The 26,280-nt window shown below is 50.5% G+C and overlaps 1 long non-coding RNA gene and 1 pseudogene across 3 annotated transcripts in view; both read left to right on the top strand.

The window, feature by feature from the left end:
• LOC103693105 (uncharacterized) overlaps window positions 1-17,476 on the top strand; it is a 32,695-nt gene extending 15,219 nt beyond the window's left edge. The window contains exons 1-3 of one of the 3 annotated variants that reach the window (XR_015627280.1): window positions 14,670-14,812; window positions 14,873-14,946; window positions 17,275-17,476. This is a non-coding gene — a long non-coding RNA (uncharacterized LOC103693105). Of the gene's footprint in view, window positions 1-14,669; window positions 14,813-14,856; window positions 14,947-17,274 lie in introns of those variants that run through there. The other 2 variants (XR_015627279.1, XR_015627278.1) reach the window with 2 other exon arrangements.
• A 4,875-nt stretch (window positions 17,477-22,351) lies between these two features.
• Window positions 22,352-23,503, top strand: LOC148004159 (ADP-ribosylation factor-like protein 6-interacting protein 1 pseudogene; annotated as a pseudogene).
• Window positions 23,504-26,280: the final 2,777 nt, after the last annotated feature.

The raw sequence follows: 26,280 nt of genomic DNA on the forward strand, positions 1-26,280 counted from the left end.
AGATACTGTATGCCTTGAAAGGGGACCCTTCAGCACCCAGACCACATGGGGACAAGAGCAGGTAGGGCTGATAGTGGGTATTAACAGCCTGGAATTGATGTCTAGCAGGCACTGGGTTTATCTTGTCTGGAGCCAGAGGGCTGAGGCCTCAAGGACACAGGAGCAGAGCAGGCTGGCTAGGGGGAGTGGTTTGCCTCTTTAGCGGGGAGCAAGAGAAGAGAGGCCAGGGCAAAGCCGTGTGTGGGGTACCTCTGAGGGAGAAAGGGGAACCAAGAAGGACCAGGTAGATGGAGTTGCCAGAGAGTCAAGATTCTGGCCTCTAAGATGGTTGGGTGCTGAGATTAGTATGGGATCCCAAGGATAGATGTAGAGGGAGGCAGATGATGGGGATAAGTGGAGACCTTGAGGTGGAAGTAGTCGTATGGGCTTCTGCAGAATGGGTGACTCAAGGGGAAGAGGGTTGGAGCCAAGAGGAAGCAGAAGGAGCTGAAGGGAGGTTGAGTATGTGGACACTGGTGGGTTCCCTGAGGGTCCTGCTGGTTCACATAAGTTTGGAGTGACCCCTGCTGTTTACCAGGGCTTCTGAGAGCTGAGTCTGTTGGAGAGGCTAACAGTCTCAGAACTGGAGGGAGGGACAAAAAGGAATGGGGGCCGCCTTTTCCACTGCACCCCACTAAGGCCGTGGAAGCCTCCAGCTGTTCTGGATCACTGGTGGTCTGACATTGGTGAAGAGATGACAGAAAGGACAGGAGGAGCCTTCCAGGGAGCTCCTAGTAGACACTGAGGTTCCAGGGTGAGGTCCCAGGGTGGGAAGATGGTCATAGTAAAGCCACCTAGCAGGGAAACTAGTGCCAGCAGGATGGGAAGGATGATGGGGGAGGGGGTGGGAACAGGGGTTATGGCTGGAGTATTGGCCACACATCCTAACCAGAGATGTCTACTGCCCTTGAATTTACCTCCTGGGCTCACAGTCTCCCCTGCGTACACCCAAAGATGCCAGAGGAGAACAGATGATGGGGGTCAGAACTCAGGGGAAGGACCTGGCTTCATAGCTGTTCCTATCTCCCTAAGGTCTTACCTACTAAACCATCACAGCAAAACACTTGCCTGTAGGGTGGATCTGTGATCTCCTAAGGATCTGACTACTTCTTCTTTCCTGAAAGTCGGAAGTATCTTTCTTCTGGGGTAGAACTAGCCACTGTCCACACAGGAGTGGGCACTACACACTTGGTGGGACTCTCAGTAAAGCTACGGGAGATTGTATCACTGTTCTCTCCTCTTGATAGGAGAAGCTGATGTTAGAAGGACAGGGACCCACCCTGCGCTGTACTGTATGGGGTGGCTGGTCTGTTGAGGTGGTCGATGTGGCATGCCATGTGAGACTTGCTAAGAGGTATTTTTGTCCCCTGCACAGGGCTGCCCGTCCACAGGCTGGTGTGGTCAGGTAAATTCCTGTTTTCCCCGTCTGTCTCTAGTGGGTTCCCATGCCTGTTACAAAGGAATAACAATTTCCATTTTTGGTCACAAAACTTCAAGCAGGATCCCACACCATAAGTGTGTGCTTCCTCATTCTGGCTTTGTAGGTTTGGGGTTCCTTCCTCTGAAGGACCGTGAAGGAGGTATGAATTCCACAGCAGGCTAAATCATAGGCACTCTGATGACAGGACTAAGCCTTAATCTTTACTCTCTGTCCAGTTCTATGCTGAAGTGTTGGCAGTGGTTTTCATCCCAGGAGGCCATTCCTGAGAAAAAGAAGGATCTGGAATAATAATAATAAAAAAAGATGTAGAAATTTCTCCTGGTTTCATCAGTCCTGCCAAGAGGCACTTTAGGACCTGAGTGAGCTTAAATCTTGGGGTGCCTATGAGGTCCCTTATCATGATCCTTCCTGCAGCAGCTCAGAGGCCCAAGTGGGAGGTAAGAGCAGGACCAGGTAAATCTCAAGTCTACAAGGTTCCTAACCCAGCACTTCCTTACCTCCAGGAGCTCCTGCAAAGTCTCTGTGCTTGTTCAAGGCTTTGTTCTAATGTTAACTTTTTAGTGATGTCCTCTCTGACCAGCCACCTAGAGTCACATCTGTCCTTCCTTTTCTACCTGTTTGCTCCTGAGGTTGGAGTCCGTGGGACAGATATTTTTGGGAGGTGGGGAATGTCTGGGTTAGAAGGTTTGGGGGCTGGGGATTTAGCTCAGTGGTAGATGCTTACCTAGGAAGCGCAAGGCCCTGGGTTCGGTCCCCAGCTCCGAAAAAAAGAACCAAAAAAAAAAAAAAAAAAAAAGAAGGTTTAAATGCCTTGGCTTCCTGGCTGGGCTTGACCTGTCTGTGTGCTTTATCTAATCTCCCTAATGCTTTTACAAGAAATTTTATTATCTTCACTTCATGAATGAAACTGCTGGGAACAAGAGGAGGCTTGTGTGTAATCACCCAGAGAATCTATGGTAGTGAGGAATTTGAAACAAGGGCTCTGTGAGGTTTGAGGAGTGGCTCCAACCCAGAACCGAATCTGAATCCAAGGTGGGTGTCCTGGCTCTATGGAATGTGGGATTGGGAGGGGCCCAGAGGAGGAAGGGATTGAGGCTGGGGAGGGTGCTGACAATGGGTAGCCAAATGCCCTGGCTGGATGTGCAGGTGGATAAACCTTAGAGGAGAGCACACAGATCTGTGATAGCATCACTGGGGACTGCCCAATACCCGCCCCAGGCTTTGTAACTCCGAGCTACACATTCAACCTCTCTGTGGCTTTTCCATATTTGAGAGGAAAGCCTAGTGCAGCAGCGCTGGCTGTCTGGCTTGCCTTTGCTCACCTTTTGCACTCAGTCTGCTGAGACCCTGCACCCACTAACACCAGGGGCAACACCAGCAGTCTGGAAACCCCTAGTTTGTCAGTTCTGCCTAGCTCAGTTTTGGGTGTCCACTCTGCTGGCCAGCAGGGGTTTTCTAAGCCCCTTCCTGGGGCTTGTCCCTGGGTTCTCTTGGACTCCTACTTCTAATCTTTTCTGGGCCCAGGGTAGGAGCAAAAATGGAAACTCTACATGCCATATGTCTAGATACTTAAAAGTTGTACATCAAGCCAACACACTGCTAAATAGAGCATGCGCTCTCCGCCTACACGGCCAAGCACACAGACTAGTAAGCTCTCATATCAACCCGGGAGGCGGGTCTCGTTTAGACTCCTGGAGTACAGTCCTGAAAAGAGGCAGCATCATGGGGCAGGTGCCCATTCCTCCCCCAGAATAACCTTGACTGACACATGTCACTGGCCTATGCTATTCTTCCACAGGACATCCCCATACTCAGCAACCCTGGCTGCTGGCTACCTCCTAGCCAAGGGAAAAGACTTATACAGACCACATAGTGAAGCTTAGGGGGTCTTTTAGACTTGGAATTCTGGGTGCTTCACTGGGAGGAAAGAGAGAGTGGCCTTGGGTGGGCATGTCCTTAGGTTTGGCCCTATTGGAGGGGTGACTCTGGAGGAGGCCAGAGTGAACTTCTCTAGAATCCAGAATCCAGAGCTGGGGGTTTTGTTGTTTTGCTGGATTCAAGGGCTGTACTGCCTTCCAGGCTCTCCCACTCTGGTGTGGACGGCCTTACTCTGCTTGGACTCCGTATTTGAAGCGTCTGCTAACTATTGGAACCTTCATACTTGGCTGAACCCGTATTAGGGCTTCTCCTCAGCTCCAAGCCCTCCTTCTCTACCCAGCATGCCTCTTTTTCCTCATGTGAAAGAGGAGAGGGGGCTATAGCCACGTGTCCCCTACCTGTTTGGAACACTGATCTCAGCCAGCACATAAACTGGCCTGGCCTCATCTGGTTGTGTGTATACCTCAGTGCAGAAGTGCTTCACTCGGACCCTGCAGGCAGAGGGCATCCCTCCCCCACTTGTGTCCAGAAAGTGGGACACCAACTCCACTTTAGCCAGTGTTTCTCGCTCACTCAGCTGAAAAGCTGCAGCTTCCCTGAGGCTCCCAAGCCTCACCCAGCACTGACAGCTCCTTCTCTGATGCTGTGTGACAGGCCAATGTCAGGGCTCCCACACCTGCTCCCCTGCTGCTGCTACCTCCTGCCATGGGGGGCACGACATCTGCCACAAGGGCACCAGGCACCAGCAATTCTACCCTGCATGCTGCCACCTCTTGGCTCAATCTTTCAGGACTACCCCCTTACTGTCCCCTCTGCCTGTGCTGTGGGCATGACAGGAAGGCAAGGGGGAACCGGGGGTGCTGAGGATGTGCGGTCCTTCTGTTAGCAGAGGAAGGCTTTGCTTCCTGGGAGAGCGACAGGCATTCTCAAGAGTGTAGCAGGTTCTGAGCTGTGGCCACATAGGGCCTTGAGCCGTCCCGAGTCCAAATATGTAATCAGGAACCTGCTGAGCTGAGAACTAGGGACAGAGAGCTCACATAGCTGGATGCCACCTCAGGATCCACTCCTAGACAAGCCTCTTCCCAGCCGTTCTTTGGAAACCGATGGTCGTGTGCTTAGTATGAGCATTTCATGGCCCCCCACCCGACCCCAAGGCTTGGATATATGGTGGTGCTGCTGACATGGCTAGCACCAGACAGGATTGTTGCAGGAGGTTGTTGCTAGCTGAGTGGGGACCTGGTCGAGAGGGAGGGCAACCCATCCACCTAAACCTTCAGGAGAGGTATCTCCCATATACCTGTGACTTTCCTGGAACAAGTTTGTCCTGCCTTAGGTGGTCCCTCTCCCTCCTTTCTCTTCATTAGGGTATCCAAGCCCTTGTCCCCTTCCTGTCAAGCTACCTGTCCTGGTTAGACCTGTCAGTACAGGAACTCTTGGATGAAGGAGAGCCACCATGTGTGTGTCTGATCATATCAAATTCATAATTGACCATGAGTAACGTGGTTGGGTAATGGTGAGCCCAGACCCTTCCCAACGAGCTGGCCCCATGGGTGAGGTGAGGCACAAGGTGGATGTACTTATGAGAGGAACCCATGGGTCCACAGTCCCTCCACCCACTGAACCTGCTGCTTCTTCTTCAGTGCTCTGGTAACACCCTCTCCGAGAAGCCCTTCTGACTACAAAGAGCTCAGTTTACGTCTCATGTGAAGGACTCGTCATAATCAGTCCTTGCTCTAAGCTGAGACCTTTGGAAACTGCGGGTATCCTCTGCATCTTATTCAACCCGTGAGGACTCAGTCCATTCTTGCATGGAGCTGGGGAACGGCTCATGGTACTCTGGCCTGTGTGTGAGCTTCTTTTGGAGAAACAGGGGCTCGGCTGCAACCTCTGTCAGAGGCAGTCGACCCCTCCCTCTCCCCTCTGCTGTTTTCCTGCAGGACCAGCCCAGCTGCATCCCAGTTGGGGGATCAGGAAGGAAGGGAGGATCTGACCTCATGTCTGTCTTTCTAGCCCTGCCTGGTGCTGCCTCTGTGATAGAAAGGAGGCAAGCAAGGAAGTGGGGGTGCAGGATCAGTAGCTGTATGGGACTCCAGACCCTGGGTTAATGGGGAACAAGGGCTCCCAACTAAGGAGTGACCCAGGCTACATCATAGCAGTTCATACCCTGGGCTACATCATAGCAGTCTATGCCCCTGTTCCAGACTTTCTCCACCATGTGGTGAGGGCTAGGGCTTTACCCAGGAGAAATACCAGTGGCTACCAGGTTTCAAGCCTGCTGCAGGTCTAGGAGCTGTGGGAAGGCAGTTTGAGGCTAGAGGAGGCTTAGGCAGGCAAATCAGGAAGGCTAGGCTCCCTGTCTGAGGACCAGACACTTCCTCTCTAGGGACTGCACCTTTCTGATGAGATCCCCACCTGACTGGCTGCCCCGCCCACTCTCTCATTTCGAGAGCAAATGAGGTGATGCAGAGACTCTGAAAAGCATAAAGGTGGCATTATTTTTAGCAGGAGTCATATTTGACTTGCTAATCAGCTTTCTAAAAATAGCCTCATTTATTATGGCACAGGGAGAACCCTGGGTAGGAGTTGGTGCCCTGGATCCTTGGTGTGGCTCGATGACAGTTCTGCTGTGTGACTCTGGCTGGGCCCTGACCTCTCTGGACAGTTAGACAGTTAGATCATCCCTGCGAGCCACTGGCCCTGAGACGGAACTGGCATCAGGATTTGAGATGGAAGAGGAAAGAGACTTCCTCTTGTCTGGAGTGACTTCCGGGGACTGGATCCCTCTGAGTCATGTGCTAGAACAATTGGCATCACTAAGGCTGTCCGGGAACCTGCTGTTGAATTTATACAAATCTGTCTTGTCTTGATCATGGGCTGTCTGCTTGGTCTCCACCATAGCGACCAGTCACCAGGAAGGAGATGAGAATGGTTACAGAGAGGCATGGGGCCAGGCAAGGTAGAGAGGGACGGAAGGGTTACTGTGAGGCATCCAGTTTACTGGAGAACCCATTCTTTCTGCGTTTATTGAGTACATACTACGCCTCTGGCACCGTGTCCCATGCTGTGGAGATAATGGGGCAAACCAAGCCAGGACCTGTTCTTGCTTCCCCGGCCCCTCAGATCCAGTGGGAAGGAACAGGCACCATTTACACAACTGAAGTCTTGGTCTGACTACAGAGAGTGCCAGGAAGCACGGAGTGAGGATGATGGAGAGGGAAGGCCAGAGGCCGCTCCTTAGAGGGGTGACACAGGTCGAAACACGAACAGTGAATAAGTGGGCAAGGCGGGGCTGAGAATGGGGGATCCTGAGCAGGAGTGAAGGCCCACGGTGAGTGATGGGAGTGGAGGGGCTGGAAGAAGCCGGAATCCCTGACTTTACTATCACGTAGTTCCCTGAATACAAAGGCAACTTCCCATTGGAAGCTCTTCCAGTGGTTCAAGCAAAGGAGCATAGCGTTGAATCAGGGTGAGGGGAGAGGTGATGTGGAGGGCGGGGTGCTTAGCTGTGAAATTGAGAGCACTGGGGCATCAGCATGAGTGGGTAGGAGGGTTGAATTGATGGCTACTGATTCACAAATGATATGCTGGCCTCCTCGTCTGGTTTCTGTTCCTCCCGAGGAAATGTTCATCTATTGCCTGTACGAGTCATCCATCCCTCCACCTAGTGCTAGTCAAGCAAGCGCTGCCTTTTTCCTAGTATGGTCCTATCTGCCAAGTGTCTGCTATGACTCCCCAGTCCTGGCCCCTCTGGGCAGTGGAGAACTGTAGGGTGAGACTGCTGGCTTCGATGGGACTTCACTAAAATTGCCTGACTCTGGTAGCATCAGGCAACTAGGGAGGCAACAGTGAAGGGGCCCTCAGGCAAGCTAGGCCAGCCACAGTCCCTCTTATTCTCCTCTGTAGCCTTCTCCCAGGAAGGGGCCTAGCAGCTGGTCCTGGGCTGACCTGACAGGTATGACAGAACCTCTCACACTAGGGCCTCTGTAGGTGGCTAATAGCTAGAGGTTCTGCCTCAGGAGTGGCCACAACCAGTTCTAGTCCCCTGTCTCATGTCCCAGGTCACAATAAAGCTGGGGTACAAAAGGGTACATCAGAGGCCCACTGGTCCATCCTGTCAGATAGGGAGGGACTAAGGCCTCAGCCAAGTAGATGAGGTAGAGCCCTAGCCTGAGCTCCTTTCGATCTCTAGTTTTTAGTCTCCCGTCCCTTCTATCTTGCTTAACCTGCTGCTCTGGGGCCAGGCCACCCAAGTGTCTCTCCTCAGAGCCCAAGAGGGTCATCTCTACTCCTGCGGGAGCCCTCCTGACTGGCCCTTCTTCCCTTCGTCCCATTTCCTGCCCTGGGGGCTGAGGCATACCTCTCTCCCCACAGCAGCTCGACCATCAGCCTCCACCCCAATGTGATTGCGTGAGGACCTTTAGCATGCAGTCTCCTGCTTAGGCCTAGCTTCCATTGCAAGTTGACTTTCTATGCGGTTATGGCCTGGACACATTCTCTTCCCCAGTCTTTGCCATCTCCTGAGAGCAGAGTTGGAGTAGAGTTGAGTGCGTTTCTAGAATGTTCTCTCAGCTAGTGGGCACACAACACAAGAAGAGAGGGAGGGTTTTGTTTATTTCTTTTGTGCTCAGGTAAGAAAGGATGAACCTCTTTTGTTACCCCTGCCTTGTGTCCTAGGACCAGAGGCAGATGGCCGGCACCTGAGTGTGGCCTTTCTAGGGAACAGCAGTGCCCCCTACTGGCCACCTAAGGTGATCCCAGTTGAGATGTTTTGTTATAACCTGCTGGGTCGCCCCTACAAGGGAGGAAACTCAGTCAGGCTCCATGAAGGCCCTGTGGAGGCTGCAGAAGGGAACTGGAAGGACCATGGCTGGCTTAGCTTGCCCTCCATAAAATGGGATAATAGCACTCAACACCTAGAGCTTGCTTGGTGACTAGACAGACTGATGATGTAGTTTGAAAAGAGCTGTGCAGGTGGAGGATGTAGGTCAGAGGAGAGCAGAGTGGAGTTCTGGAAGCTGCCTCAGACGCCGGCCTGGGCTCTGCTGAGGAGAGAAGATCCTGCTTGGCATGGCTCTACTACCTAATGGCAGTACTGTCCACGTAGGCCAGACCTCCACCACTCCAAGGCAGGATGGTCTGTCTCTGGAAATGTCTCCTGGGACTGTCTAAGAGGCACAGGTGACCAAAGACTTTAGACTTTACCCTAAAGGCTCACCACCTGTTTTAGGTGACAATCTTAGGCCCAAACGAGTACTGATAGTCTTAGGCTCCTGGTTCCTTTTCTACTTCATTATTATCCCCTCCTCCAGTTCCCATCAGCCACTTTGAATTTCTTCTTAAGGGGATAGATACTGCAATTAAGACAAAAATCACAGAGAGGTTAAATTTCCTCAGAGCCACACAGCAAGTGAGTGGAGAACAGGGGTGGAGTCTACTGGAGCCAGTCCAATCCCCATACTATAGTACCTTTCAGGGCCTCTGTGAGTGTGTGTGTGTGTGTGTGTGTGTGTGTGTGTGTGTGTGTGTGTGTGTGTAGAAGTCTGGGGAAGTAGAGAGATGGAGCTTGAGTGCGCTTGGGAGGAATGTTGAGCTTGGGTTTGAGGTTTAGTGGGGCAGGGCAGAGAATGCTGGTGGGTTTGACCCTGTGTGACAAGAGTGTGGGGCTGCTCATGCTGTATGGGTTGTGAGAGGAGGGGCAGAGGGCTGTGTATATGGCTATGTTTAAGAGGCTAAGGAGCTATTAGCTGGGTAGCCGGAAGAAGGGAGAAGCTACTGATCAAGATTAGAAGTACAGAGTGGGTAGGTGTTGCTGGGGGTCCAGACAGAGAGAACCACACACAGACACAGGGAAGTGGGTACCAGAGAATTGAGGTGAACCTGTGGGTAGACGCTATATATAGGGATGTTTCCCTTCCCTTCCCTTCCTTTCCGTTCCCTTCCCTTCCCTTCGATTTCCTTTTATTCCTTTCTTTTTAAAAATTTGAGACAGGGTATAACTTGCATCCCTGACTGGCCTGAAAGTGGCTATATAGACAAAGCTGGCCTCACACTCACAGAGATCTGCCTGCTTCTGCCTTCCAAGTGCTGGGATTAAAGGCGTGTGCAGTGAGGGCAGCATCTCCCAGAGTCCTAACTGAGGGTACTGAGCTCCTCCCCCAGCACATGTGAGCAGCTCAGCCTCTCTGTAGGGTAGGTGCCCTCTGCAGTGGGTGGTAATAACATACTCAGACCAGCGACTACTTCCTAAGCTTCACCCGGGTGCACCCTGATGGTGACCCCAGCTCTTGGAGACTCATCTACTGCGTGGGCAGAGACTTTCCACTTGGCCGGGAGAGGCTTCTTCCTTTTCTACATGCAAGCCTTCCTGCTGGGGTGTTTCATCTGCCTCCTTCATCCCATACCCACCCAAGGCTGGCCCTGGGTGGGCTGAAGACTTCCTGCCTGGTTGGCACAGGAGTGGCAGAGGGAGGGCTCCTGCGATATCCCAGCTGGCCTGGGGGGCTGCACTCCCAGATTGGCCCCTGGGAGGGGCTCCCGACATGTTTCTTTAGATGTGTAATTGGAATCTCATGGGCTTGGTAATTAGGGGAGGCAGCAAAGCACTCTAGAAATGACTGTAATTATAGTTACAAACCAGCAGCTAAGCCAGGAGTTTCGGTGATCACCTGGGGGAACTGGCTGGGGGAGAGGAGAGAGTTGGCTACCGAGGGTTTACTGTGGGCCAGATGTCTACTGTGAGTATCATGAACCAGACACCAGGCCCCTCCACAGATCTCTGGGGGGGGCTCTCTAGACACCCCCAGAGGCCTGGAGACCATCTGGCTTCTGGCCCCAATATGACAGAGGGGAGACGCCTGGAGAAAAGTGGGGACTTGGCCAAAGTGACAGAGCATTAATAGCAGAACTAGGGTGGAACCCAGATGTCCTCTCAGAGAGAGAGAGAGAGAGAGAGAGAGAGAGAGAGAGAGAGAGAGAGAGAGAGAGAGAGAGAAAGAAGGAGGAGGAGAGGGAGAGGGAGAGAGGGAAGGAGGGGGAGAGAGAGAGAGAGGGAGAAAGAGAGAGACAACACTTTGGTTTCTGTTCTATGCCATGCTCTCTCCTTTCCTGTCAACTCCCTCCACAAGCTCGGCATACTCCTTGTCCCCTCTCTGGAGTATTTAGAGTCTAGCTTCAGCTCAGTAGCATCATTTCCTCTGGGACGCCTTCTCTGTCTCCTGACTGACCACCCTAGCTTGAGTGGGCGGTCTTCCTCAGCGCCAGTTTGTGTGAACCTGAGAACCGAGAATTGTTTTCAGGAATTTTGTGACGGTTGTTAAACATAGCTACTGTTAATAATTAAGTTACATAAACTTGTAATTAGGTATATTTATACACACTGGAAACATCGTCTTCTAACTTGCTACACTTTTCAATTATCTGAGCTCATAGGTTCTTTGTGCCTACTGTATCTGGTGGTGGAGACTCACTGATAGTGGTGTGAACCCACTTAGTGTTTAGTGGTGTTACACTGGGGTTCTTGAATCAGGAGGTAGGACTATTTAAAACACTTCAGTCCTGTACCCCTAGCGCCCTGCTCCCAGCTCACAGAGAAGGTTGTTGAAGTCTCCAGCTTCCACTGGCTTACCTTTGACCTTTTGGTCTCTAGCAGGCCTGGTGTCCAGCGAGGGCTTAAAAGATTGAAGCAAGGGAAGGGAGAAAGTGGTTATTACCTCTGGAAGACTCATTACCTGTTTTCAACAGCTGCCCTCAGGGTTGGTTCTGGGTCCTGCATTACCCTGGGGCTCTCAAGGGAACAGTACCATGGAAGGGGTCTATGGATCGGTAGGTCCTGGGATGTCGGGAGAGCTGCTTTCTAAGGCAAGGGCAGCAGGGCACCAGATAGCCAGGTAGGTGTGGGTGGTTTTGGCAGGCCTCACAGGCGGCTGGGCCCAGGAAAGGTCCTGCCTCTTCCTGCCCCTAATGGTCTTGGCAAGGTGCCACCTTCTGGTACCCCTCTTCCCCAGGCCACAGCAGGAAAATGGGTGGAAAGGCTTTGGAGTTGGGCCAGCTTTTAACAGGTATCTAGTGGGTGAAGGCTGACTGCATGCATAAGACAGGCTGAGCAGCTCCACTGTGGGAAGATATACTTGGGTACCCAGGCACGAAATTCCCAGGGGCCCTTCAATTCGAGGTGAGTACAGGACTTACTGGGGGCCAGAGGGAACAGTTTGTTCCCCAACTGGAAACTTTGAGACTAGCATGAAGCATGTGCACAGTAGTGGCTCAGTAAATGTCCGTCAAACCAGGAAAATAAAAACTAAACTCAGAAAGAGAATGGGACTCAGGCTTGACACCATTGCCACATTTGCCCTGACTTCACTCGGGGCTTTAAAATTTTTAGGGTGTTTTGAGACCGGTTCTCACTAATGTAGATCTGGCTGTCCTGTACTCGCCCTATGTAGCCCAGGCTGGCCTTGAACTCACAGAGCTCCATATGACTCAGCTTCCTGAATTCTGGGATTAAAGGCATGTGTTGCTACACTTGGTTATCACTTAAGGTTTCTGAGGGAACACAGGTAGGACCTGTGTGGGCACTGTGCGTTCTTCCTCAGACCCAGAACCCTATATCTCCCTGTTCTCCTCTCCCTGTCCTAATCTGCAATTCCGTCTTCCTCACAGGAAGCTGGGAGAAGCGAGTGAGTTAATTTCATACAAATCATCTAGATTTGGTTGACCCAAAGTAACCTTCTGAAACAAGCGAACTGCCACTGGCAGTTTCTAGGAAGCCCCTCACACCTTACCTGAGTTGATGGGAACTCACGGAGGGCTTCTCCTCTCCCATTTTCTGCTGCCCTCTAGTGGAACTCAGAAGTATCTCCCTAAGACGACACCGTGAACTTGTCTGCAGACGTAATTCTTCAGATTTCAATGGAAACTGGCCATTTAAAAAAAAGGTTGACTTTGCGTAGACTAAGAACCCTGTCCGCTTGTGCCCAAATAGAATTCACCTGTGGGTAGCCATTCGTTGGTGTGGGGTTTTTTGTAGCTGTAGTTAAAATGTAGCAAAAAGGCAACCAAGAGGTATCTTTTTCTTCTTGACATTGACAATTGACTAGTGGTAAGTTTTAGGGTGTTATGACCCGTAACCTAACCTGACACACTCCTGCCAGCATCCTCACCCACCACTTAAGATCCTCCAAACTTGGGGACAGCCTGTCAGTTTTCTCAAGTTCTTACTCTTTGTCCTACAATATTAAGACTGTGACCTTGTGTTTTGGCTCCTGCCCTGGCACTGTAGCAGCATCTTTGACACAGGGTAGAAAACAGAATTCTTTCTTCCAGCTCTGGAGAGCTGGGGAGCTGGAGGGTGAGGGCTGGCATCTGCTGAAGGTCTTCTTGAGGCACGATGCCTTAGTGGGAAGCGACGGGCGAGCGGGGACATGGAGGAGCAAGAGGAGCTAAGTGCTGTGATACGGAAAGCGGCCCTCTCCAGGGCAGCCCTTGCGTCCTAAGCACTGTTATTATTGTCATTATTTTGAGACTGGGTCTCAGCTCCCTAATTACCTATTACAGGCTCCGTCTCCCATTACTGTTGCATTAGGGATTAAGTTTCCAACACAGGATTTTTTTTTTTTTTGGCGATAGCTAATCTTTTAAAAAATGTTATTAGCATATGTTAATTATACATAATAATGGGCTTCTTCGTGACACTTCATGTATATACATATTGCCATTGGAGTCATTCTCATCACACTGTCTTCTTTCCTTCCACTGCCTCTAATCCTCATTCTCTTCCCAGTAGTGTGTGTGTGTGTGTGTGTGTGTGTGTGTGTGTGTGTGTGTTTCAGTGAGTTTCATTGGGGATGTTTATAGGAGCATGAATACCTTACCCGTGACTAGAGTAAGAAGGAAAGAAAACATCTCTCCCTTTCCCATCAATTGTTAACGCTGAATAAATACTTGGGAGAGATGGGACCCCATAAGCACCCACCCCATGACAGGGTGTCATGGGCTCAGTCTTGCCCAGTTGATGACATGCAATGTGAGATCAAGTGTACAACAGCCACGTCATGCCTGGAAGTCATCGTTTCACACGTCTTCCTGCTCCAAACCCTTCTCCCAGATCTTATGTTTTCTGTCCCCTCCTTCATCAATGTTCCCAGAGCCGGGGGCTGATGTAGATGTTCCTTGTACGGCTGGACATTCAAGTACCTTGGCCAGTTGGGTGTATTTCTCTGACCAAAGCTGATGGCAGCGTTATTCTGTAAGTACAAATGTAGTGCTCGGAAGGCAAGCTTGTCGGACACATCGTGTCCACTTAGCCAAACAACAGTTAGGACTTCTCCCCTGTGACCTCCTCGGCCACAGGCTTTTGATTTGGCTTACGGTACCAGATGTGGACGCACAGGGCATAGCAAACATGTTATTATTACACAGTGGGCTCATCTTGCAGTCATCCAGACTGTCACACCTGGGGGCCACAGAGGAGTAAGACTAGTGATGATAATTCTCCTTCAGCAGCCTTTTGGCACAGTGAGGGCTGGTCAGAAGGAAGGAAGCTTCCAGTCTAGTTCTGGCTTAATGTCTGTATCTCCTCAGGTCAAGGGGCAAGGCTCTCTAGGGGTACAATGAACCATAGCACAGCTTTTCCTCTGATACCTGCCTCAGAACATGTACGTGCTAGGTGCTCAGTGAGTAACTATGAATTAATAATGAATTCACTACAGCCAGATAAGAAAGGACCACTACAAAAAATGGGGGGCGTGGGCGACTCTCTAATTGGCTGCCGGGCTGCAAAACCATCTCTGGAGAGAGGCTGCTTTAAGGGAGAGATGAGGGTAGAGGAAGGTATGGCTAAACTGGAAGAGGGCTGGACATCTCCTTTGTTCCTCTGGTGGGAAGCCAACAAGAGCTAGGGGAGGACCCCGCCAATATCTTGAGTTCAGTGCACCCTCTCCCCGCAACCCCCCCCCCCCAACACACTAGGGAACTAGAATTCTGTTTTGGGAGAGGTAAGGTACAAGAAGCATGCACACCTTGCCTGAAGGTGCACGAAGCTTGACTCTTCCTAGAACACCTGGGGCCACGTGCTTGTGGGCCTGAGGACAACACGGCTAATGGCTACTCTAGATGCCAGCTAAGAGCCCGCCACACCTGCACCAGGTTTCTACGCCTTCCTCACGCAGTCCTTTCAAAACCCACACCTCTCAGTCCATTCAGGCCGCACCCCCTCATCCTCAGCTAACCCTCCCTCGTCAGTGCCCCAGCAACCCCTACATCCAATGAGGGAGCCTCTGAGCCCCGAGCTCCGCCCCCTTCCACCTGTCTCTGTGGTCTATCCCGCACCGAGCAGCAGCAATTGCTCTGCAAAGCCTTAAGCTCCGCCGAATACCAACCTGGCCCGCCTCGGGCGGTGCTGAAGGCGACAGTCTCCGGAGAGCTTGTGCAAATATATACTTTGAAGTCTGGCTTCCGGTTCCAGGATAGCTCTTTCTGGAGGTGACACTTCTTCAAGCGTGCTCTCTCCATCGGCAGGACTTGGAGGAGCTGGGAGCAACTACCCGCAGCAGCCCTGTTCCTGGACCCTCTCTCATGGCCTCAAGACATTGGTAAGTGGGAGCTTGTGACTGCTAGGGTCAGCATTGAGTCCCGCTTTTTTAAAAGTGCGCTCGGGGACAGAGTTTTTTTGTGCCATGCCCTTTTCTAGTCCTCAGTAAGATCTCCGAAGAAACCTTAATCCTTAGTTCCTTAGTTCCTTAGTCCGTCGCCTCCCGAACCGACCTCTTTCAGGCCCCAGCTTCAGAGCCGCGGGCCCAATGTTATGGTGGACATTGGCGCCCCCTAGTGGTAAGAAATTAAATCTCAACAGATCTCCGTAAGGCGAATGAGGCAGGTAGCCTATGTATCTAGGAGACAGGAGCCTTTTTTCAGTCTCAGTCCTTGCTACAGACATGGCCGAAGGTTGACTCAGCTCCATTCTTCCATCTGTATCTTAAGTGAGGCTGGATGCTGGCCTTTGTGTCCAGTGTCTGCCTTTCGAAGCCTCCCTTCAGGGCGCCGTCCTTGTGCCATGCAGAAGCCTCTCCCGTCAGCTCACACCTGTGCTACCCACTTGGAAGGTAGAACCTGAAATCACAGTAAAAGTGCCAGCAACTTCACTGTGGAAACCAGGGGATACGACTCTCCCCTACCCGCTCTTCTCAGGATGACAGAAATGGCCTTGCCAGTTGAAAATCACCTGTTACGGGATCTGTCCCCTTTGCAGATTAAGTCACTGGTTGCAATAAAGAAGGACTCTGTTAGGGGACAGAGGGATGGCCTATTAGTGAAGACTGCTTGTTGATCTTCCAGGGAACCCATGTTGGTTCCAGCACCCACCCGGGTGACTCATAATTGTTTGTAATTACAGTTCAAGGGGATCTAGTGGCTTCTTCTGGCCTCCTTGGGCACCCCTCCATTTATGGCAAACACACACACACACACACACACACACACACACACACACACACACACCAAAGTTTTTTAAAAGTAGTATTCCTGTCACATGAAGTGACAAGATATTGCTTCTGGGTCCCTAAGTTGATTTGCCAAGCCCCCTGCTACCACAGCCCTGCTTGGGCACATGCATATGTGTGTAAGGTGTGTGGGGCATGCACATAGGGCTCGGGGTCTGCTCACCAAGGAGCTCACTCCTGGGCATTCTCAGTGAGCATGATAGTTGGGGGAAAATGCTTGGCCTTCAAATGAGAACCCTGCCCAAGTGAAAACCAGTACACTCTTAATAAAGCATCCAACGGTAACAGTTTATTAGCCTCGTTACTTTCTAAGTTTAGTAAGTTTAGTATCCATAGAAGCTTCACTGCATTTGAAAGAATGTGTGGGCTGGGTTTCTCTCTCTTTGAGAAGTCTCAGTTAAAAAACTGCTACTTCTAGCTGTACGGTTTCAAAAGAAAAATTACAGCTATCCTTTAACAACAACAACAACAAAAACAAACAACTTTGGAGCAAATTTTAGTATTTTAGCTCATGCCTTCATGGGGAGGAAAGTGGTCTGGAGTTCCAATGGCCAGGTTTACAGGGGTGCTGGGTCACCAGTATCTAAGGGGGAAAGGGAAGAGTACGCTACTGTGAGGAGACAGGGTGGGGCTGGCAGGGACCCTGAGGTCCAGGCCGAGTGTCCTCACTGCATCCTGACAGCAGTGGTCTGTGACAGCCATTCATTGTTCCAGCTGGAGAGCCAAGAGGTGCTGAACAGGGCAGCAGAATGAAGACCAGGGCTTAGGTTGTAGGTAGGTCTTAGGGGAATTCAGGTGGGGAAGTTCTCATAGGCTGCAGTGAGTGAGGCCCTGGGGCTGCTCTTCAGAAGTGCAACTTGTAGGCTTCCTAGCTGGGAACATGCTCTGCTGTGTGCTTTGGGTGGATATCACACATAAAGAACTCAGCTGGTGTTGTGAGGCAGTGAGGACTATCCCTGCTACTGCCACGAACGGGGGTGTGTGTGAGAGAGAGGGGGGAGAAGGAGGGGGAAAGGAGGGAGGGAGAGGGAGAGGAGAGAGGGAGAGGAGAGAGGGAGAGAGAGATAGAGGAAGAGGGAGAGGGAGGAAGGGAGAGGAAGAGGGAGAGGGAGAGGGACAGGGAGAGGGAGAGGGAGAGGGAGAGGGACAGGGAGAGGGAGAGGGAGAGGGAGAGGGAGAGGGACAGGGAGAGGGACAGGGAGAGGGAGAGGGACAGGGAGAGGGACAGGGAGAGGGACAGGGAGAGGGAGAGGGAGAGGGAGAGGGACAGGGAGAGGGACAGGGAGAGGGAGAGGGAGAGGGAGAGGATCTGGTCTCCTTTGCCTGCAGCTGTTGTGGGGACTTGGTACATAGCAAAGGGTTGTTAACTTTTGCTCTGTGGACTTTTTCACCAACTGCCTACATTCCTGCTTTGTCTTCTAGCTTCTACAGTGCCTCTGCCCCGCACCTGCTCTCAGCTCCGACAGAAGTCACTCCCTCAGAGTCTCACTATTGCTGGGTAATGAACTACCGTCCCCTCCCTGCCTTACCGCCGCCTTCCTTGGAACAGTGATTTAGAGATTTGAGTCTGTGCCTCCTGAACTGCCATTCCTAAGACCCCAAATAAACTCCTTTGACTTTCACAGTCTCTGTGTTTGAATCAATTAACAGATTCCAGACTATCTCTCTCCCATTAACCCCAAATCCTCAACTATCCAAAATTTTCTGTCAACTGTATTCTGTTTCCTTCCATTTCACTTTTTCTGGACAGAGGAGTAGATCAAGATCCAAAGGCTGGAGGTGTAGCTCAGTGTAGAAGCTTGCTTAGTGTGAGCAGGGCCCCGAGTTTGGTCCCTAGCGGAGCAAGAAAGAGAGGCAAAGGCATATGGTGCTCACAGGGAGGCCCAGGTACTTGTGGGGCTAAGGCAGGATGGCATGAGCTAGGAGTTTGAGCCCAGCCTGGGTGATATGAACCTCATCACAGACGACAGAAAAGAAGCAGAAAGAAGCAGAAAAAACAGAGAAGCAGAGAGTGAGGCTCCTGGCTTTTCCTTTAGGACAGGAACCAGTCATTGCCTGGGCAGGAAGGCAATGCCTCATCCTTCCCAGGAAAGCCTCTCGTCCCTCAAGGGGCCACAGGACAGTCTGCCCTAGTTTGCTCCTTATTGCTGCGATGAATGCCACCATCAAAAGCAACTCAGTTAGAGGCCATCATGGAGGGAAGTCAGGGCTGGACCTCAAGGCAAGAACCTGGAGGCAGGAGCTGAGGAGGCCTTGGAGGAAGACTGCTTATGGGCTTGCTCCTTATGACTTGCTCAGCATGCTTTTTAATGCAAACTAGGACCACTGCCCAGGGGTGGTACTGTGGATGGTGGACTGGGTCCTCACATAGCAATCATTAATCAAGAAAATGGGCTGGGGATTTAGCTCAGTGGTAGAGCACTTACCTAGGAAGTGCAAGGCCCTGGGTTCGGTCCCCAGCTCCGAAAAAAAGAACCAAAAAAAAAAAAAAAAAAAAAAAAAAAAAAGAAAATGCCTCCTGGTTGGGGATTTAGCTCAGTGGTAGAGTGCTTGCCTAGCAAGCGCAAGGCCCTGGGTTCGGTCCTCAACTCCTAAAAAGGAAAAATAAAATAAAATAAAATAAAATAAAATGCCTCCTTAGATATACTCACAGGTCAATGTGATGGAGGACATTCCTTAATTGAGTTTCCCTATTCCCAAGAGACTCATTGTGTGCCAAACTGACAGAAGCTGACAGACACACCTTCCCAAGGTGAAGCAAGAGGAAGAAAATAACGAGAGGAGAGAGATGGAAGCAGCTAGATGGAGAGATTAGATACAGAGAGACAGACGGGGAAGCAAAAGGACTGAGTGTGACTGGCTGGGGAGATGGCTCCTCGGGTAAGGTGCTTGCTGTGCAAGCATAGGGATCCGAGTTCAGATCCACAGCACTCATGTAAAAAAGGAACAAGGCAGGCGTGATGGTGTGCATCTGTAACCCACGTGTGGGGAGGTGAAGCCCCCGGGGACTTGACGGCCAATCCAAAATAGCCAACTGCAGGTTCATTGAGAGAACCTGTCTCAAAACAAACAAACCAAACTGGAGATGCGTTTGAAGAATACATCTGGATGTCAGTCTCTGGCCTCCATGTGTGCCTGCATGGGCAGACACACCTGCATACATGTGTACACACACACACACACACACACACACACACACACACACACAGAGGTGGGGAGGGAGAGAAAGAAAGTAATGATATAATGATATAAAGGGTTAAACAGTAGCACACTGCTACTGATTAGTAGAGCCATGCATCTCCAGGGCTGGTTTCTTGTCAAACACCTTTCCCCAGTCTTGAATAACTTGTTCTGTCTAGTAGGGTGGAGGTTGCAGGGTGGGGTGGGGAGCTGATGTGTGACTTAGTGAAACATGCCTGGAGCTGGACCCATGATGTATTTATCTTTAGTTATGTGTCTTGTGAGTGCAGGTACCCAGGAAGGCCAGAGGAGGGCGCTGGATCCCTGGAGCTGGAGTTACAGGCAGTTGTGAGCTGCTGGGGTTAAGTGCAGGAAACAGAACTTTGCCTCTTTATAAGAGAAGTGTGCGCTCCTCACCACTGGCCCCTCTTTCCAGCCCGAGGACACAGGCTTTCAAAGTGGTGCCCAAACATTAAGCCAAACCACAGTGCATGGCCTTTAGTTCAGGGAGGTTACTTGAGCTATTTTGAGAATTTGAGACCTTCCTAAGTACTTTATTGTCCTGGTAAGTTCTCGTCACAACTCTGACAGGCAGGTCATGATTACATACATTTTGGAGATGAAAACCTTAGTTCTCACGCAGCTCAAAGTGAGCTCCTCACATCCACACAATTACTCAGGGTCTGAACTAAGACTTGAACCCAAGTCCATCTGGTCCCGACGCCCCTATGCAGTTATGTCTGTGGTCTGCTCAGAACTTTTATGCATAGGAGAGACCCTCTCTCTTCTTTTCTAGTGTTTCTGAGGCTCCATCAATCCAGGGTGCTGTGTGGCCCTGAGGCAGGCAGGGTCTGTGCTTGCCTGGAATAGTTTTTGTCCACTGTGATTGGACAAAAACTGGCCAATCAGTTCCTCAGTGAGATCATGGCATGGAGAGGGTGGTCCTTCTCTGCTTTTGCTGCAGAAATTTCCAGGGTCTCAGGGTCAGGGAGATCTTTCTGGGCTTCTTTTTGGCTGTGCCTAGTTGACTGCGGGAGAAGGCGGCCAACACAGAAGAAAGAAAGGGGGGTAGGAACCAGAAACTTCCTGTGCCATGCAAGCTTCTGCCCTTGAACTTTTCAAGATTTTTTCAATGAAATTTTATTTATATGCGGATTTTCGTTTTAACCAGTTTCAGCTGGATGTCTGCCACATGTTCCACAAAGAACTCTGACACGAGTCTGTCATTGAAAAGGGTTATAAACACAGGAGCTCGTCCCTGGTGGAAGGGAAAGGTGTCTGGGATAGTGAAAGGAACCTAGGTAGAGTTGAGCCCAGGGTGCAGCTGGATCTCTGGGAGTCATGGGACAAGAATGAGAGCCCTGAGAGTGACCAGTGGGACTTTGTATAGATTTCCTCCCCATGCTTCTATCTCTGGCTTCATTTTTTCCATCAGCGTCCTCCCCAAGAGTGAGAGCTTAAGAATTTTCTGAAAGAGGTTTTGGATAGAGTTCAGTTGGGAGAGAGCTTGCCTACCATGCGTACAGCCTTGGGTTCCATTGCCAGCATTGAATAAACCAGTGTTTCTAAACCGGTTAATCCTGATCCTTGGATGGTAGCAGCAAGAGGATCAGGAGAAGGTCATCCTCGGCTGCACAAGTTCAAGACTAGTCTGGGTTAGAGGCCCTATCACAAAACCAAAACCAAAGTTCTGGAAGACATGTGATTGACCCAGCCATGTCTAGACCATGACAATTACAATTGTCCCCTCTAGGGAAGAGGGTAACTTGGACCTCACTTTTGTGGTTCTGGAGTCCCTGCTATAGAAGTGGCGCTTCACAAGAGAGAAGGACCAACAGAATGTCTACCACAAAAATGAAAACATTAATTACGTTTTCTTTGCCAGCCGTTGTGATACCTGCTGGGGTTTCCCAGTGTTCCCAATAGGTTTCTGTCCCTGTATGTTCTGGTATGCTAGAATGATAGCCCAGATGCTTGATAGGGTCGGATCATCAGCGTTATTCTGGTGAAACGGCATGAGGTCATGCATATGCTCTTTGCGTCCAGCTTTTCCTAACTTACAGAAGCAGGGAACTCTATCTGGCGTGCCAGCACCAAACAATCCCCACTCTTTCTTAGCTCCGAGTAGCTAGGTGATGTCACGTGGTTGTGTTCTAGCCAATGAGATGCCTGGCCTTGTGTGTGGCCTCAGGCAAGTAGGTAGAGCCAGTCCCTCTCCTATCCTCCCCCTTCCCCCCCTTTTTTTTCAACAGGTCTCATTTTGTAGTGCAGACTGACCTTTTCTTGCGATTTCCTCTTCTGGTCAATGGCATGGAGATGATGGGTCAGGAAGCATTGTGGATTGTGGGATAGCCTTGGGGAAGCAAACAGGTGTTCACATAGGAAGCAGGATGAGGGCACCTGGGGTTTGGGGAGAACTCACCACCAGCTCTGGGCTGCCTTTGGACTTCTTTTATGCAAGAGACATTATACTTCTATCTTCTGTAAGCTTGTGACTTGGATTTTCTCTTTATCTATTCAAATCTTATCCAGGCCAATAAGGCTCCTTTCCTAATGGTCCCGTTGATGTGTGTGTTAGTTTTTCCACAAACATAGATGGAAACGTTTGCTGACGACCCCACAGCTAGCAGCTGATGGATCAGTTAGACTCATGAACGTTTTGCCCTTTCTCACTGCGCCCTGGTGTCTCCCTGAAGTGGTCTTCAACAGGTTGAAGACCTGCAAGATGAAGGACCCGACGAGGCTTGGTCTCAGCCTAAATAATGGTTCCTCTGAGGGAGGAACTGGCTTTAATCTCACAAACCTGGTGTTTGAGTTTTCTGTCTGGAAACATGCCACAGATGTAGCTGTCTGCAAGTTTCTTATTAATTGAGTGTCCTCACCAGGTGGAAGCCACTCCAGGTTGATTCTCATATAGATAAGAGCTTGCTGCCCCTCTGTGCCCACTGAGCTGATGACAGTGTCTTGGATGCCCCCCACCCCCACCCCAACTCCTACCCCTTCCCCCCCAGAGGAGGGATGACTCTTGTAAATATCATGGGTGATTTATGCCCATAAGACGGTCACCTTTCTTCCCACCAGGCTCCGCATGGAGTCCAAGCAACAGAAATCAAGCATCCTGAGACCCTAAGGAGGATGTGTCACACTGCACCCTACATGACTGTGAAGTCCCAAGGAAGGCCTGGCCTCGGTCTGGCTTATTTCACATGGGCATTTTGGGGCTGGCATCTTTACATCTCCCTACAAATTGGTTCTTCGTGGTCACAGGATGGCTAGTAAGTCTCTGAGGCTAGTGCTCAGGTTGCAAGGTCTGAGAAGGATGACTTCGAGCTCCCTGAGACAGCACCTGGGTTTGGGGAGTGACAGCAGCAGGAACCTGATGGCTGTGGAGACTGCAGGTCTGGGAGAGCAGCTGCCAGGATGGGGAGAAGGGATGCTGAGGGCCAACACAGTCCTGCATTGGGAAGAGCCTACCTAGTTTTCACGCCATTGTGGGTGTGGTCCCTGCTGTTCCTCATTAGTGTCTGCGACCATCTGTGCTGGCAGGTGCTTCTTGCTTGGTTATGCCTTCGTGTCTGGCTGGTTACCTTGTTCCCATCTTGGCACCTAGAATTTTTAACTCCACTAAATGGACCTCTTAAAGAACAACGAACATTTTGTGACACAGGCATCAGCCTAGTGAAAACTCAACACAGGGCTTTGGACTGGTGGAAACGCATCTTTCTGCTAAAGGAAGAAGAGCCTACATATACTTGACCATGATCACCACAGTCCTTTCCCTCCTGCAGTTGCTTGGGTGGGACAGCGAGTTCACAGGCTTCTTCTGAAAGAATAAAGATTTTAAACTATCCCTCACTGACCCTGCTGTGAGGACAAGTGCACCTCACAGCAAAGAATAGCATAAAATGTTTTGGGCATGTAGCCTGGCTATAGGCACCACAAACCATCTGGCCTCGAGAAGGCCTGACTCAACAATCCTGAGAAAAACGAGAATTAGGGTCAGCTTGCCCCAGAAGGAGGGTGGCCTAGAGTTGAACTGAGCCCAAGTTACAAATCAATGAAATTGCTTTGTGTGACTTTTGCTAACTGCCTATGTAATTTTCCCTATAAATCTCTTCCCCTAATTGGGCTTGGGGTCGACTCCTCTGTCTCCTGTGTGAGCTCTGGTCCCTCAAATACACTTGTTTATTACATCAAGATCGGTTTCTTGTGAGTTCTTGGGGGTTGTGTCGTCTCTAGACTTGAGTGGGGGTCTCTAGACTTGGGTGGGGGTCTTCCCCACCCCGGTGGTCTTTCACTTCTTGCTTACCTGATGGCAACTTCTGTGCTGTTGCTTTGTGGGCTGAGAAGTCACAGGATCGTTTAAAAGTGTATTGGGATGGGCAAGATAAACCAGCCATGAAAGCAAAAGGCAGAGAAGAGTGAACAGTGCACCCGCTTCCTTCTGTGCGGCTGGTGGAGTGTGCACTGACCCTGGGAGCAGTCTAACCCCACTTCTGGACACACCACGTTACAGAAGTAGGTCTTTCTCCACTCCCTTTGCCGGTGATGACAGACATTTGTGTAGTGTCTTGGTGCCATCCGGTAGGGTGCATGCTCTGCAGCTGCCCTTGATCACCCCTCCAAGGCTGATTGCATTTCTACTTTTTATGACGTCCTTTAAAATACTAACCTGATGAATTTTGCTCTTCTGTACAGTGGATGGAGGCTCCGGACAATTGTTGGTGTTGGCTTTAGCTAGAAAAGTCTGTAGCTACTGGAAGCTGCTTCTATTCTCTGCTTCCTGGGTCTGCCTGAGAGACCAGTTTCACAAATGCAGAGACCTAATTCACCACTTAATTAATTAATTTCAGACGGGGTTTCACCATGTAGCCTGGGCTGGCCTCAAACTCATGGAGATTTGAAGTAGAATCCCAAATACAGTCCTTCAGAAATTCGCCTTTCAAAAGTCCTTAAGGACCTGCTAACCTGAAGTGGGTACAAAGGGAGTTGGAGCTTGATCCTACGCGGTCAGATTCACCATGAGGACAAGGGACCTGGTGCTTCATAAGGATTGCTCCCTGCTGAGCAAGACAGGAACCAACTCAGAACAAGGCATGGGATTAACTTCCGCCTGTGTCATAGACATTCTACTCCTGGGAGACCAAGAGAGGACTGCATCTTCAGTTGCCTTCTCATCATATGGTAAACCTCCCTTCCTGACGTGGTGGCTCATTGTGAGTTCAAGGCCAGTCTGGTTGACATAGGAGGTTCTAGGCCAGTGTGGGCTATGAGATCCTGTCTGAAAACAAAACAAAAACCAATCAAAGTATGCAAAACAAAACAACCTACAACCTAACAGCAGCATAAGTGAGCTGTGGATCTCTCACTTCACCTGTGACACTGGCGTATTTCAGTTGCCACAGGTCCCCCCTGCCCCCCGAGAGATGGTAATGGCAGTGTCTAAGTTTCTTGTCATTTCTCCAAAAAAAAAAAAAATGCAAAACCTGTATAGAGATCGAACTTTTGGTGGCGCTGGGCTTTGGACAGGATAGATCCTGTCATTTCTCTGAAAATTTGTTTAATCATGGCCAGACACTTTGAGTGTCCAAATCTGTAGCATTAACCCTCCAGGGCCTCAATCAATCTTTTAACTGATGCTGTGAAACCCATACCTTGTGGTGAGCCCAGTTACCCTCTGTTTTAGCTTAGACCTGGCTTGGTGTGCTACTACTGCAAGCACAACAGAGTAGGGGTGACGGCCTGCTACCTCAGAACAGCCTTCAGCTCTCTTTCAGGACTTTTGTCCTCATGGTGGGAGGATGCCTACCATCTTGGGAAGGATACACAGTTGAGGTAAGAAACCGAGGCCCATGACCCACAGCTAGGGAAAGCTGGGGGCTGCTGCTAACAGCCACTGAAATATCCTGAAGGAGGGGAAGGTCAGTGCAGCCTGTGTGGATGCTGGCCCCTAAGCTCCAGCGAAGCCTGCGGTGACTGGGGCCCCTCAGGAGGAGCTACGAGCTAGAGCTGTATGCCCGAGGCTGCTCCTGGTTGTCTGTTGCTAGGAAGTACAGGGGGCAACCAGCATTTGTTGTTTTAAAGCCATCACCCTTTCAGATAAGTTGCCACACATCATGGGGCACCAACCCAGTCGTGTCTGGGAAGGACATGCTGGGTTTCTAGAAGTTCTTTGGGAGATGTGAAGAAGCCTCCAGAAAACTCTCCCTTGTGTCTCTCATCTGCCTACAGTGAGCTCCCGGCTCCCTTTGTGATGGTCCTGTGGACAGGGTGAGGGGGCGAGCTCCAGTCTATGCCATTTCGGGAGTGGCTGCTCTACAGCAGAGGGGCTGGCTGTGGGCTCTGAGGTTTGAGCTTAGGTCAGGGCAACTGCTAAGGACAGAATCTGAATGTCTTCCATGCCCCCGCAATCCAGACTCCCTCCCTGGGCAGGAGTATGGGGTAGCAGCAAACCAAGGTGTTGGTTTTAAAAGCACACTTGGGCGGTCTGTCCCTTCGCCCCAGCATCTCAGAGAGGACTGGATGCTTGCCTTTCTTTGTGAAACTCATGCCACAGTTATTCCCGGCTGACGTCATTGCAGGCACAAGGCCATTAGTGATGCAAAACCAGCCCTCTGTAGCCCAGCTTTATCAGCAAGTCTGTGGCTGACAGGACAGCGCTCGCTCCCTCAGGGAATGTGACAGCTGCTCACTAGAAGTGCTCATTTTCTGCTAAAAAAAAAAAAAAAAAAAAAATGGCTGCTCTAAATTTGCTGGAAGTGATTCAAATGTTATTGGGATCTTGGGTCTTGGGTCAAGTAGCTTTGTGTGGACAACTGTCACTATCACATGTGACCCCTACCTAACCTGATAGACACAGAAGGGGTTAAGAGGATACAGTTCTCTGTGCTGATTGCTCTGTGGAGATGGAATTTCCATACTGTTCAATTTACCTGTTTGTTTGTTTATTGCTTTTTATAATTTTCGAAACACAGTCTCCCTACAAAGTCCAGGATAGCCTCAAAGTCACTCTGTAGCCCAGGCTAACCCTGAACTTGTGATTCTCTGACCTGAGCTTCTTCAATGCTGGGACTGCAGAGACAGACCTCCATGACCAGAACAATGGACTCGTTTAAAGTATACAGCTTGGGGATTTAGTTTTTAAAAAAGGTTTAGTTATTTTTATTTTTCTGTGTGGATGTTGTGTCTGCATGTATGGATGTATTCCATGTTTGTGCACGGCACCCTCAGAGGCCAGAAGAGGGTGCT

This window comes from Rattus norvegicus, chromosome 8, assembly GCF_021556685.1.
Source record: "Rattus norvegicus strain SHRSP/BbbUtx chromosome 8, alternate assembly SHRSP_T2T, whole genome shotgun sequence".
NCBI lineage: Eukaryota > Metazoa > Chordata > Mammalia > Rodentia > Muridae > Rattus > Rattus norvegicus.